The 10495-nt window shown below is 35.2% G+C and overlaps 1 non-coding gene across 1 annotated transcript; it reads right to left on the bottom strand.

The window, feature by feature from the left end:
* Nucleotides 1-1640: 1640 nt before the first annotated feature.
* On the bottom strand, nt 1641-1713 carry Trnav-cac. The gene has a single exon. It is a non-coding gene; the product is annotated as a tRNA-Val (tRNA).
* Between the last annotated feature and the right edge of the window lie 8782 nt (nt 1714-10495).

Genomic DNA, 10495 nt, shown 5'->3' with positions numbered 1-10495 from the left:
ACTTTACTAGGTTTTTGTGTACTTACTTATTTAGAATGTGTTAGTTTTATTCTAAGTCCTGTTTAGCCACACATAGTAGAACTTTTTGGGAGAACATGGCCCATAGATGATGTGTAGGTAGATATATCAAAAGTTCCAGGATTTGGCAAAGTTACCCATTACCCAGATGCGAGACATTTTAGACAGAAATTGTTTTAAAAAACGAATATTAAACTCAAAGCGATATATGCTTTCTTGCTCTTCTTAAAAATACTACCTGTACCGATTTAGATGCAAAGATGCGATCGCTGACCAGTGATTAATATATTTAATGCAGACAAATGTACATTTAACGATCACCCCAACATAAATCAATAAAACTAAAAATAAATAGATACAGTCACTTACCTGCCTGACAATGTTCTCGACGTTTTTCTTTTCAGAACTTTCACACAACGTCATAATTACAGTCTCAAACTAAGCAAAGCTTCTTAACATGCATATTATAGATAAATTACATCTAGACACAGAACAAATGATCGTGTACATCACAGAAACATTTGTCCTGGATGGGAATCGAACCCATGACTACTAACCACCAGACCAACAGGCCAGTCAAAAACCTAAAACCCAATATTGTTTGTTATTGAGCCACACGCTGAGTGGTACAAAGTTAGTACGCGGCGTGAAGCGTGCATTCGATATCCGTCTGTGAATATGTCTATTTCCGAATACTGATACTTGATACGCCGAGTTTTGATACTCATGATTAAGTATAAATCTATATTACTAATATATAAAGCTGAAGACTTTGTTTGTTTGAACGCGCTAATCTCAGGAACTACTGCTCCAAATTGAAAAAAAGATGCTCCAAATTGAATAGACCATTCATCGAGGAAGGTTATAGGCTATAAACAATCACGCTGCGACTCATAGGAGCGAAGATACAACGGAAAATGTGGAAAAAATAGGGCAGGTATAAAACATAACTTATATATTATCTTCTAACCACGCGGACGAAGTCGCGGGCAACAGCTAGTTTCTATTAAAATAGTAGGTAGTTTTTTTAACGCGAATGTTTTCTAAGTTTCCACCTTCTGTCCGTCTGACCCCATACTATTTCTCATGAACCGTAATATTTAGGCAGTTGTAATTTACACAGATGTCAGATGATATCACTTTTGCCGCGATAACTGGAGCTTTACCCGCTTTAAGTCAAATGATAAAAATCCTTTGTCATTAATTCTAAAATAATCTCACTAACAATAACATAGGTGTGAACACTGCTAACTAAATTAATTATTATGGTGAGACGAAATATTGTCAGGGTTTTGTTGACGAGCTACGTAGAGGACGGACAATTACTTGAAAACAATTAGCAAAATCAAAGGTGCACTAAACCGAAGATGCTGGTCTTCCACCACCTTGAGAAGTAAGACTTAAAGAGCTGTGGGAGTGAGATGGCGAGCTCCACGGTGTAGAGTGGCATCCCTCTCATCTGTCAGACCTGACAGCAATACGATATAGTAAATGTTTGGCTTACTTCTTCTGGAGCCTATTTTAATTGTTTAAGTATCACGACTTATTAACAGACAAAGTGTTCGTCCAAATTAGTTTGGTAAAAAAGGAATTCCATAAAACAGGTCGTGAGGAATGAAATTTGTTTCCGCCCGGGATCGAACCGGGGACCTTGTGCGTGTGAAGCACACGTGATAACCACTACACTACGGAAACTTGATGCGTCTAGGTAAAATAAAAGATCATTATTGCCTACTTAGGTTACTTAGACTATACTCCTGAAAAAAAAACGAAATAATTATACTTACAGTTTATTTATTCAATATACAACTATAACCGCTGATATATCATGAAATAATGTCAATAATAAATAAGTCACGAAAATAAACAAAACAATTATTTATAGAAGCTAACAAAGTAAAATTCTACATTTCGGTTTCTTTTTTATTTTTTGAAACCAAAATACCTCAATTATAGGAATATCTGCAAAACAATAAAATAAGAAGTCAATATCAAACATCTTAAATACAGCGCCATCTATTTCTTACTACTGTCAACTTGGAACCTAATGTTGTATATAAGTGCCAATAGGTGTCGCTGTGAATCGAAGTCAGTGAAAAGAACCTTAAAATATTTTTTTAACAACAACTTGCTTTATTATACCTTCCTTTTCTTTTGGTAAATATGTAATAAATAAATCCTTCCTCCGCTGTTTCATCATTAGACACTAAAAATCATGAATTGTGAGAAAGGTATTCTCACAGTACAGTTTTCTAAATATTTTGTAATTTAACAGCTTAAGTACCGAATAGACCAATTTGTTAACAAAGGAATTATGAATAGCTTCATAAATAATGATGACTAACAAAAACCATAGATGTTAGCGATACTTAATCATGTTTGCAACATTTTGACCAATCCGTATTGGAGTGCGGCATTCTTACAAAACTGCCCATTAGTGTGAGTTACCGTTAAAAATCGTTTTATTGTGTTGTTGGGGTGACCATAAGGCTTTAACTATCGAGGTTTTTAGAAACAACTCCTGTCATTGGTATTATTCATATGGAGATAGCGTGGTTATCAATGCTGAAACATTCCCGATATCGAATGACTCCTGGGCCCCAATTCTGCTATTTACAATGGCCAATGAATGAATGAAAATTGGCTTAAAATGTCATATTTTGTATTTTTTCCTGCTGCATAATTGAAAATTCAGTACGGAACGGTACACCCACGGTCAATACAATTAACTTCCAATTATTGTATTGGCAAAATGCTTAAGGGAATAGGAATAATTTCAAATTTAATCCAATTGCCATTCATTCATCGGCCATTGTAAAATAACAGAATCGAGGCCCTGTGCTTACTGTGCTTAGCAGCTAGTTTTATACTAAAATACAATTTTTATGTAAAATTCGATCCTCCTTCTTAATATTTAGTTCAATTGATTACGGTTTAATTGGTACTATTAGATGAGCTATTTTATTGAAAATTATTACGGTTTTCTTGTTATATTGCCAAATACTGTAGTATTTTTATTATGACAGTGGTTCGTGAAACGCTTTGTACTAAGTTTGTCCTACTACACTCAGCTAAGAGACGTTCTAAATGTCATTTTTGTCTCTAACATTTCGCTTGACAGACACAGTCAGCGTTAGGTACGCTTAAGGGAAATATTAGGAAACTGTCTATCTTGAAACCACTCTTAGTGAATTAAAACAGCAAGCAATCAGGCATACTCTAAAATATGACTGTCGAACCAAGCCAAAATCGAGTAGCGATTTATGTTATAGGCCTTATGATCGAGCATGTCGGATTTCAAAGTCTTAACTCGATAACAAATCGATTGTTAGGGAAAACGATCATTACAGGCGTATTCAACGGGATTTCCAAGTAAGTAGTTTCGAACCCAACTGGAGCAATTAATCAAGCGCTTCTTTCAAGTAAGAATCCGGATTAAAGTCACTGAACAAAATAAAACAACTCGGTTATATCTACAAGTAGTCCGTTGTCCCATATTTTCAATGTGTGTAGTATTCCTACAGCTGATATTGGCTGAACTACGTACAATCGTGAACTTTGCGATCAATGAAACACGCCGCTAGTGTTGTGACTTATATCGATGTTTGTAAACAAAGTCGGCTGTATAGACATTGTTTGTTGTTATTTACGTTAGCCACAATAGGTCAGGAGTTATTGAAAGAGTCAATATTTATGTAAGAGAAGTATTATTGTTTCTTTGTATTCATTTATAAGCTAATGACAAAAATTGAATCATGGGATCGGACTGTCTCTTTAAGTTTCTATGTAGTAACGTGTTCTTTCTGTCTTTCACAATTTATAACGACTGTGTTTCTATATCAATTACAGATAAACTATAGCTTCTCATACGATTCACACGATGTGTGTAGTGAAAAACGAATCAATCAATCACTTCACTGCTGAACATTTGCCTGTTAGTTTCGCTTGAATACCAGAGCCTTCGCTTTCTGCATAATAAAGTTATAATCAAAAATAGTCTCTAAACAATTGGGCACTTTTCTCATTCACTTTTTTAGCAACTCAACACGTACGTTCAGTATGTTTTGAGTTATCAATTATGTACGGAAAATATTGTTCCTAAATTATCATGAAAAAAAAACAACCTAATAACTTTGATACAAGGACTCACGCCGAAAATATAAAACAATTAAGATTATTATAACAGTTATCGAAGATGGCGCAGAAAGCGAAGAGCATCACTAGAGGTCGTGAGCGTACCGTCTGGCAGAAACCGAAAGTGATGCGCGTGCGCAGCCGCGTGGGAACAGGGTCAGAGAGACACACGATCTGTTTCTTAACTATATCAGACTAGGGAACTATTGGTTTGCTCATCTTTAAAATTATGGTATTGTTCTGATGAGTTTTGTAAACAAAAAGATATAAACCAGTCCTGTAATTTGAGGGTTAGTTACAGGTAGGGTCTGATATCCCGAGATAAACCGAGTGGGCCCGAATCTAGGATGACAACATTTCTATAGATTATTTAATGCTACATGCTTTACAACGAATAGCTTTCATAAAGCATTATCATATCATCATTTAGCTTATTTTTAGATAAGTTAAGATTTAGTTTATTTTCTCAATTGGCAGAAACGATTAACTACCATGATGACAGTAACAAACGACGTGTTGTTAATAACTTACTACACCGGTACTATCTGCACTTATTTAATACTTCTATCAAAAACGACTTCACAGACGTTTTCGCGACAGTTGATGACGTTGCCCTTTTGACTAAGATGAAAAAGCATGAAAACTCCTCACAGAATCGCAGTTGCTACTAAGTTCCATTATTTATTATCTAATCCGTTAATTCAATTACATGAAACAAAACCTCGAAGCTTATATGTAACTTAACATGAATAGAATAGAATAAATGGTTAAAATATATAAAAGCTCATGACTTAACAAAAAATCCAATCCGAAGTCAGACATAACAAGACTCACAACTATAAATACTTGTAAGTATATTGTTTACTCATACCGAGGCGCTAAAGTAGATGTTTTTATTTGTCGATCCCAAAACGAGTTACAATTAGCGAGCGAAAGGATCGCAAATGTCAGGGCGATCTGTGGACATTACCGCGGTTACGTTTGAACAGATATTCAATCAACTACGAGTACATACAGTATGGAATTAAGAGCGTCTAAAAGTCAAGACTTGTTATAGATCAATGAGGAACAGAGGCGGCAGTCAACTTAGATGTTATTCTGATAAAAGATAAAGACCAATATAAAAAGTTTGATTTGACAATTTGACAATGGTCGTTGGTCAGGAGTTTTTAAGGTCATAAATCGAAAGTTAAAATCATTAAGGGTAGTTCAGGGATCCAGAATTAATTGTGAGGAATACTCTCGACGCAGCTGAGAGGTAGATTTTACCACGAACAAAAAAAAGAAAATGGAGTTACAAATGACGGTCGTTCTCATCGTATAGTTTGTGTTACGGTTATTCTCATTAATTAGCACTGTAACTCAGAGTATTTGTCATGTCATTGGTTGGACTTGAGCCAAAAATTATTGCGGACAGGAGTTTTAACATCACAAAGAAGTATCCCATCTGTACCTTAATCTTTATTCCATATTACTCAGTAGCCCAACCGGCCCAAACCAGGTAAATCAACGTCCATTCGTAGGCCATTTCTATTTCGCACCTAACCAACACCATTATGATCCTTATCACAAGGCAATAAAGTCCAAAGCTGTTATCAACCTTATTAAAGAGTGCAACTATATTTATCAAACGCACATGTGGTTTCGTTGATATGTATTTGGTACCGTCAGCAGAATAACGACCTAATTTTGGGTAATTTACTATTTCTACTTTTATTTGATAACTTGGCTAATTCAAATTCAAAGAAGGTAACAATTTACGAAACATATAAGTCATGTCTTAGAAACATTTTTTTGTCACTAGTTACCACTCCTTAACCAAAGCATCTCCGTTTGTCCATTTGCCGCGTTTTCATTTCGTTTTCCCCATTTTATGTTAACAGATCAACGAAAATCCTTTGTCACGTAACCGTCCAGGTTACTTTTTACATGGAGTCTTTTTATTCGTCAACCATGAAAGGTTTAATCGGCGTATTTTGCAAATGAACACCCATGCTTTACGGATATCCTTATTAGACATTTTGATAAGCCCCGATTGCTTTAGCATTTCGAATTTCAGTTCTTCTTGACTAGATGCGGTAAATAACAGCTGCAAAGTCGCTATGAGAGAGAAATTTCCTTAAGCGCTTTGCAACATGACATCCTCACCATTTCATGGTTACCCCATGCAAATATCACAGTCATACAAACTTTTACTCCTAAACTATTTGTCTTCATTGTCGTTGCTGTCGCTCCAGGAGTTCAGGTCACACATGACGCAACGTGGAAAGTTGCATCGTATCACACCTGCGCGGCGCGGGCGCAGCTTATCAGCCGCAATTATATAGAAAGGGACAGTTTATGGAGACAGGGACACAGGGCTGTAGGGTGCGGGGTACCTACGTATTCTAATATGATGACAATATCAAAGAGTTACGATAAGGGTCTGTTGAGATTTTGTCACGCTTGCTTTTAGACAGTCTAATTATGTTAGTGCACAGAATTGTTAAAAAGGCGGAAATATAAGAGCGATCGGAAGATGAAGCGTGACAAGAAGAAAGATGTCTTTTTGATGGGGAAAACTGTAATTTTAGTTTTCCCTATCAAAAAGGATTGAATGGAATAAAGAAGACCTCACCCTAATGAATGCCAAATTCTCTAGCAAAATTTTGGCAAATTCACCTTTCTCAAATAGGTTTACCGAAACTCTCCAATTTGGACTCTCCAAAAACAACATTCTCCGCAACTTTAAAGGACCAATGAGTACCCTTTGCTGAGTAAAATGAACAGTTGAAGATCGATACTCACTGTGTCCACATCATCACGTCATTACCATCAGTAGCACTAAGTGTGTACGTTAAGTACCTCGTAAAGTAACACATGAGAGTGTTATATTTACACATTTCCTTCCAGTATAATGTGTGTTTCTAAGAAGTGTCTGCTCGCGGTTAGTTTTCGCAACTCACATACCGTCCCTGATGACAACATTGTGTAGGTGATATTAGTACTCTCGTAAATGATCATTTTTATAGTGAGTACTATAGCCTAGTCATAAATGTGAGGATAGGGTTCAAAAAAATCGAAGGTCCGAAAAGAAAGGATGTTGAGGCCACGAAAAAAAATATCAATACGGATAGATTTTTTTTTGAGTTTTATTGATGATATCGTCACAATCTTGTATCATTTTTTTATGAGTTACCTGAGGACTAACTTGCTGGTTCTTCTCCGTAGGAATCACATATGGTCTCAACCCTCACACTTCACTATTTCTTTAATCTAAAGTTTTTAGGTTTTCCGATCTGTGATCTGTGTTTTCTATGTCTTGTATATTTTTTAAAATCTATAAAAGCTTCTGTATTTAAAGCGCAAAAAAATTAATTTAACTACAGAACAAGCTTCCTGAAAATATTCATATGTTGTTGTTATATAAACGTTCAAACTTGTTTCTATATTTAGCTTTTAAATGTCACGCGTCGCGTCCGAATCCCTTGGAATTTATTCTTCAGTTTAAGGTTACCAAGTAAACAAGTCAACATCAATAATTATTACTTACTCTTGTGTAAACAATTCAGTTCATTGGCTTCGATCGTAATGTGACGTATTAAATTATTTAAGCAATGATTTTCTGTCATCGTAACTTTTTTGTAAGATTAATTATATTTGATAATACATAACTAGAATACTTAAAATAAATAACAAGAATCAAAAACCAAACAAACTAATTTTGAAGTCGATTTTTTAGAACATCTGAACCTTTTTGGACTCATTAATTTTTCTTGCGAAACATTTTCAGAACACAGGTAATTAATGATACAATTCAAATCCTTAGTGCTTTTAAACTTAGCAAGCAACATTTTCGAACGAAAGAGTCCTTTTGGAAAATAAGAATAGTACCATCGATGTAAGTACCATCATTCAATGGTGCGTGTGACTTATCTCCTAAAGATCAGATCATTTCCTCTTCTATAGCACTGCCTTGCTACTCACTCTATTAAATTAGCTAAGATAGTCATCTCTATCAAGCAAATTGATATTTGTTGAATGCAATGCAAATTATAAGGCTACGCACACATTGCACAACTTTAAGCCTAATTAAATTAAATTATTTGTAAGTGGACTTCAAATTATATGAATGGATGATACCACAGCCTTCAAGAACTAGTTTTGTGGTACCTTATTAGGAGCATATTATGATTACCATACAACGAATATAGCTATTGAGAGTTTTTATTTTGAGAAATATAATGAACGCATAATAGGTGTTACTCTAAGCTGTATCAGTTTTACATTTTTAAACACAAAATACCACTTTTTTTGTGATTCCATACCCAGATGGTGGAACTGGAAACATAGGAATCCAATTTTTTGTTATTTAAAAAACATCTAAATAACCAAAATAGCTCTGTGGGTTTACCACCACCGGGTTAGTAGTTGATTGGGCGAATCAACCGAATCCGGTACGCCAAAATTTTGTAATGCCCTATTCGCCCGAAACTATTGTTGTACCTACTTCTTGTAGCGCAGTAGACACAGCCTAAGTTGTCCACTTCTTTGTTGCATTCCATTCGCCGGCTCCAATGACATTGGTTATTCAAACACTATTAATATCCGAAACAACAGCACTAACTACTGACGGAGGCGAATATTTGTGAGAACAATATCCTGTTGATACACTTTTATAATAATTACTTTGTTATTTCATAGCTGAGTAATCCGGAGTCATCGAATTTGTTCATGTTTCCAAGTTATAAGTCTTCGAATTTTGTCTCTAGCTTTGTGGTTGTTTTGCTCAATAAAAACAATTAATTAGAGCATAAAATAATTTGTTTTAAGTTTAAGTAAAATTTTATCAACGTTGGTTCAGCTATTTCGAATATCATCGGATCGTACAGACAAATTGAAAAAATAACAGTGTTCTACTTAAATATGAGCTTAATAAAACCATAATGTTCAAAACAGCTCAGCCTATCGCTGTGCGCTGCTGGACATCCCCGAGTTGCGGTCACACACGGTCTTTATTTATTTAGTTCACAAGAAATATAGACGATTTAAAGATTTTATAAATAAGCTTTACGCCGTACAGTGTTACACTGAGATAACTTGCTCACGTTTTGTTTATGGTAAACGCATAAGTCATTGTTCGTGAATCGTTCCGTTTTAATCAATTTTACAAATCACGAAATAGCATCACGACACACCAACTACATTTGAATACTTTTTGCCGTATTATTTAAAGCTTTATTCGGTACAAAACTTATATTTTTTTGGTAAATTTGATTTTTGTTAAAGTTAAATTTCTTAAAAATAAATCCTAGCTATATCGATTTACCGAAACCCCTGTAAAGTATGCTAAAATTCATGAAAATCTTTGCAGCCGTTTTCGAGATTCAAATTGGTACTTTTGGTAGTTTACAGATATGAGATAACATTTTTTCGTAATTCTACTGACCGAGAGCACTACTTCTAAAAATCAATCTGCTGTTATGATTAAATGATAACGAAACAAATGAATCATAAAACCTAATATTCATTAAGTTTTTTTCAAATAGATTGCGTGGAACAAAAACTACAGTTATGAAGGCTTTTGCATAACCTCTACCTTGAATGGATGGGTAACCTGTTGGTGTAAATGTTTTTATTAAGTTCCGTATCATTTTCATGGTGTTTGAACAAAAAAAATCTTGTTTGACCTTAGAAACTTATCACGGAATAATTTGATTCGGTGCTGCATCTATTGCATGTAGCATTAAAAGGAACCATTAAGTATTGAAATAAAATCTTCCCACTAGTATCCAATTTTAGCTCATCAAGCCTCCATCCATTAAATCTCTGCAATTGTTCATTTATTCTACCTTTCCTAAGATATCTGTGCAGTATTCTATACCACAGCCTAGCCTGCACAAGAGCTATATTAAGAGATGTGTGTCAAAGCTTATCGAAAGCCTCTTCTCAGTAGACTTTATACATATGTGAACGAAATAAAACTACAAGTGTTAAATCAGGCAAAGCGTTATGCAGCAGTAGACATCGTCCAGCTAATGTAGAAGCTGTAATTACGCAGACTTTTCACTTCTTGCACTATCGATTGTCTCAATAACCTTTCCTCTAAACTTTTGTTTCATTATCAAAATTGTCAATGAAACTAATTCTCCACGGGCCACTGAGACCTCTCATTGAGTGAACCATAAACCGTGTTATATCATTGAGCAGTTGATATTATATAGAGCTTACTGGCACTTAACAGTGAGCCACTAGTACACAACACCGCGTCACTTGCGCCGGCGCAGTGCAGACACGACCGGCGCGCATTCTGCACGCGATATCGCGCGGGGTTTTAATTAATTACGGAATTATTTCGCGATTT

The sequence above is a fragment of the Trichoplusia ni genome, chromosome 18, assembly GCF_003590095.1.
Source record: "Trichoplusia ni isolate ovarian cell line Hi5 chromosome 18, tn1, whole genome shotgun sequence".
Taxonomy (NCBI): Eukaryota; Metazoa; Arthropoda; class Insecta; order Lepidoptera; family Noctuidae; genus Trichoplusia; species Trichoplusia ni.
This window is presented reverse-complemented; position numbering and strand designations above follow the sequence as displayed.